The sequence below is a fragment of the Lynx rufus genome, unplaced genomic scaffold (genome assembly GCF_022079265.1).
Source record: "Lynx rufus isolate CCGP_SWC_20201006 ecotype Redwood Valley unplaced genomic scaffold, mLynRuf1.p SCAF_24, whole genome shotgun sequence".
NCBI lineage: Eukaryota > Metazoa > Chordata > Mammalia > Carnivora > Felidae > Lynx > Lynx rufus.
In genome coordinates, this window is record NW_025814839.1 from 15,706 (window position 1) to 20,508 (window position 4,803).

General features: G+C 55.9%; 1 non-coding gene across 1 annotated transcript; it reads right to left on the minus strand.

Moving 5' to 3' along the window:
• Positions 1–4,041: 4,041 nt before the first annotated feature.
• On the minus strand, positions 4,042–4,126 carry TRNAR-UCG (transfer RNA arginine (anticodon UCG)). Its single transcript has one exon. It is a non-coding gene; the product is annotated as a tRNA-Arg (tRNA).
• Positions 4,127–4,803: the final 677 nt, after the last annotated feature.

Consider the following 4,803-nt stretch of genomic DNA (forward strand, 5'->3'; position numbering starts at 1 on the left):
GGTGGCACACCGGGATACCCAAGGCCTGGCCAGGGAGTGTGGTCACCGCGAGGCCCCACTGGACCATACCCACGCGGGGGACAGGGGGCCTGTGTGACCAAGTCAGCTGAGTTTCCAAGAGAAGCTGAAATCCACATTTGTAAGGAACGCCACATAATAAGTCCAAGTTCTAGAGAGCCCAGTATAGGCCAAACAAAGAGGTCCTTGCCGGGAACAATGTCTGCACTCGGATATCGGATATCGCAGCGCCCGGGGCGGACGGCCCAGAGGCCGGATGCGGAGGAGCGAGTGTAGGGCCCAGCAGGGTAGGCACTGGCTTCTCCTCGTCGTCCCCTGAGTAGTGAGGTGGGATCTTCCCGGACTGCCTACATTAGTGTTCCCTCCAAGATCTCCTTACAGCCAACGGGTCTGTAGCAGCCCGGCCATGCACAGTGTATATGTTGCGCACTGCACGAGGGCGCCCAGGAAGAGGTCATCAGGGGTGATTTCAGGCCACGCTTGGCTTGCTCGGCTGCTGGTCCTGGAAGGAGTACCCACCACCTGTCGTAACGCACCACCCAGAGGAGCTCCATTTTCTAACTCTCGCGGTGGTGCTGGACCAGGTTGGGTGCTCCAAGGGGAGATCAGATGTGTGAGAGTTTGAGGGCAATAGCTCTGAGGGGAGAAGGGGGGGAGGAGGCAGGAGGGCCTCAGGCTGAGATGCCGGCCTCACCTCTGTGGAGGATCAAGACGCGGAAGAAAGGTTGGGTAGCAGGGGCTCTGCACGGCCGCGAGGGAGTGTTGTTCAAGCGGATGTTCAGCCGGAGCCGAGAGGCGCCATCAGGGGTGACCCTCATCCTAGCAGGAGGGGCCTGCGTCGTTTCGCTTCCATGCTGGGTCGTGGGCGGGAGCACCCGGGGGCTCCCCGTGTGCTTCTGGAGGTCAGGAGTCCGAAGGGAGCCTTACGGGTCTAACGTCATGGGGTCCACAGGGCTGGCTCCTTCTGGAAGCCGCCGTTCCTTGCGTCTTCTGGCTTCTAGAGGAGGCCCGCGTTCCTTGGACCACCGCTCTTCCTCCGCCTCTAGGACTGGCTCGTCCGTGTTTGGGGGGAGCCGCCCCTCTCCTGTCTTCGTCCACGCACTTCTTGCGGATCTGACCATTCTCCTGTCCTCTCCCCCTCGAGGATGAGTTGGAGGCGCTCAAGCCTGGCTCATCAGAGTGGCTCGTGACCTTGGCCAGGCCAACGAGAAGAGCTTGGCCTGGGATTTGGGGAGGGCTCTTTTCCTGCAAGGTGGCGACACCAATGGAATGAAACTCTGGAGCGGCTGGCGGGCCTCCTTCCGCCAAGGACGAAGACCTTGCTTGAGAGTAAAGTCCACGCAGAAGAAAGCAGACTAAGAACCAGAGAAAGGCCGATCGCTATCGACCTTGAGACCTGGATCCAGCTGTACCTGAAGCTGGCGAACAGGTCCTGACGTTTTCAGACGCTGAGATCATAAATCCCCCTTCTGGCTTGAGCCAACTCACACTGAGTTTGTAGTTCTCGTGACTGGGAGCCCTGACCGGTCCTCCCTTCTCCGATCTTGAACACCCAGCTCGAGACTGCAGAACGAACGCGCCAAAGTCACGTCAGCCTCCCTTGCTTCCCTTCCTCTCCCCTCTCCCTCTCTTCCCCTGCCAGCCATGCTATTGGGCGATACATCCTAATGTATATTTAACAGTGGCTCAAAATCAAATTAATTTAGATTGGTTAATAAACTGTAACATCCGTTTCTAAATCAAGCTACATTTTCCTCTTGAGCAACTAAATTCATGCCTGTTGGTTTAATTTGTTGCTATTGTAATCCTTTAACGCTGATGAAATTATGGAAAGGTTTCTAGTGAAATTATCCAGATTTGATTAGGGTTGGACATATTAATATTTTTCCTTCCCGGTCGTCTTTGGAGAGAGATCGGCTGAGAGTGTGCGCGTTCCCACGTGCTGTGGACTGTGTTCTCAGAAGGCAGACAGACGCGTCCTGTCCCTTTGCAGATAACCCTGCTTTGGGTGTGCATTTATCGAGCGCTGGCTGTATGCACAGCCCCGGATGTTAACGTTCCCAGTGGAGGGCTGAAAGAAGAAAAGCTTCTGGGCGTCTCTGGAATAGTTGCTGTGAAGGATGTAGGGACCCTGAGGGTCCCCTTAACTTTGCCTCCTTGTGGCCCCACCTCCAATTGTAACCCCAGGGCTACCGAAGTAAGTGCTCACGAGCAACTCAGTTCGACCTTGAGCTTGACCCTGAAGAATTTCCTGAGGACAAATCACACCTTTCCAGGACCTTGTAGCAAACTGAAGCAGGTGGGGGCAAGAGAGGAAGGGAGGGGAAGGTCAAGGCCAGACCCAGCCCCACAGAGAGGAGTGACAGCCCCCAGCCCCACAGAGAGGAGTGACAGCCGGGCAGGTGGGTTTCCATCTGTACCCCCTCCCCACGCTCCCTGCTGAGGCTGTCCCGCCCACCTGCTAATCCATTAGTTCTGGAATGTGCCAGGCCTCACCCAAATAGCACAGAATCCGGGAGGAATCTGAAATGTGCTTCTGGGTTCTCTCCTTCAGGCAAGAGCGGGTTGGGCCTGGGAGGCACGGAGCGGCCCCCATAGGAGGGTCCCCCCACGTCCAGTGTCCAGCCAGTCTGTGGGGAGGGGGGTTCTCCAGAACGCCCTATTCCTCCACCCGCTGGCATTCTGGTGGGTGGTTTCTGTGCCTGGCGGACTTTTCTAGAAGGGCCGCTGCCCCTTTCTTCCACTTGGGTGAGCGATGTAACAACTGTGTGGGCAGAGTCTCTGTGCCGCTCCGGATGCCTTTCAGATCCCCAGATGGACAGAGCAAAGTCTCACTGCCAAGCCTTTGTCCCCGCTGTGCCCTTTGTCCGCTGGGCCCGCCCTTTCGCTGCCTCCTCCCCCTTTGTGCCAGGAGCCCAGGGGCCGAGTCTCTTCCTCCTCGGGGAACCTCCCCTTCTCCCTGGAGTCTGCTCTCCCGGCTCGGGGTTCTTCCCTTTGGTCGACTCAACCACAGACGGGAATTCCGAATTGCGACATTATCTCGTCACACCCAGCTCCCCCCGGCCCCCGGCCTGGCTGCCTGCGAGGTTGACCAGACCCTCTGCTCCACAAACGTGTTCAGCTGCCCTTACACAGAGTTTTATCACTTTTAACAAATTGATTGGCACCATTTTAAAGTTAGGAGGTTTGCGGGCACGCGGGGGGCTCAGTCGGTTAAGCCTCTGACTTCGGCTCAGGTCACGACCTCGCAGTTCGTGGGTTCGAGCCCCGCGCCGGGCTCTGTGCTGACGGCTCGGAGCCTGGAGCCTGCTTCGGATTCTGTGTCTTCCTTTCTCTCTCTGCCCCTCCCTGCTCACGCTCTGTCTCTTTCTCTCTCTCTCTCTCTCAAAAATAAATAAACATTAAAAAAAACTAAAGTTAGATTTCACATGAAAATCTGGATTTTTGGCCTCCGTTAAAACAAAAGAAAAAGAACAGATTTGGTAACCTTAGGGCCTACGTCCCTTCATGAGGACAGTTGGCGGGAACTGGCCTTTAAACAGGGCGGGTGCACTCATGTTCACTTTGCCCCACTCCCTATCAGCCCCTATCGCCCATAGCCAAGCTGCCTCGCCAGTTGACATTGCTCGTCTGACCTTTCTAAGTTGCGTGTTCCAACCCCTTGTCGACTCCTCGTGTCCTGGCCTCTGACTGTCAACCCTCGAAGCAACCTGGTGGGACAGACATCCACATTTTTAAGACGAGAAAACATCCTTTCCCATATCACACAGTAAGTATGTGGCAGAGTGGGGATTTGGACCACTGACGATCCGGTTCCGGGACACGGGGTCCCTTCGCTGCATCCCAAGCCTGCACCAACAAGGATGGAGAGAAGCTTCTCCTTTCTTTTTTTATTTAACTTTTTAAAATATTTATTTATTTTTGAGAGACACAGAGAGAGAGAGCGTGAGCAGGGGAAGGGCAGAGAGAGAGGGAGACACAGAATCCGAAGCAGACTCTCCAGGCTCCCAGCTGTCAGCACAGAGCCCGACGCGGGGCTCGAACCCACGAACCGCGAGATCATGATCCGAGTCGAAGTCGGACGCTCAACCGACTGAGCCACCCAGGCGCCCCGAAAGCTTCTTTTTACTTAGAATGCCACCTACATCCTGGTCAGAATTCCTGCCCGCTCCACGTCGAGGGGGGATTAAAAACTCAGTTGCCCACAGGGGGACACAAAGGAGACGATGCGGGGACCTGAGCAGAGGTCCCAGCCCGGCATGGCCAGGCAGGAACGTGGCCCAGCCTGGCGGGATTTCTCATGTCTCAAGAGAAGCCAGACGTCTGGATCCGTGCGTGGAATATCGCCATCGGTCAGCGTCGTGCGCGCGTTGCGAGGTAAATAAAGCCCTTCCGTGGGTCACAGTGGGCGCGGCGGCTGGATGCCCCGGGGCCGCGGTCAGGGCCGGGCTGAGAATCTTTGGCAGTGCCCCTGATGTCCCCAGGACCGACGAGGTACAGTCTACACCCTCTAGACGCAGAATCAGCACCCACTCTCCCTTACACAGACACTGCTGCTGGCCCTTCCCTGCGGTGTTTGGGTATTTACCACTCATTTCTAACAAAAGAAAAGTATTGACCACTCACTACGTACAGGCCCCATACAAGGCCCTGTGTAGCTTCCAGAATGAAATCAGAAGTTACTCCTTTTTGACAGAAATGTTTCAGTCTTTAAGTTCAATTGACTGATTGATTGAAGTTTGATTGATTGATTGAGTGAGAGAGCATAAACAGGGGAGGGGCAGA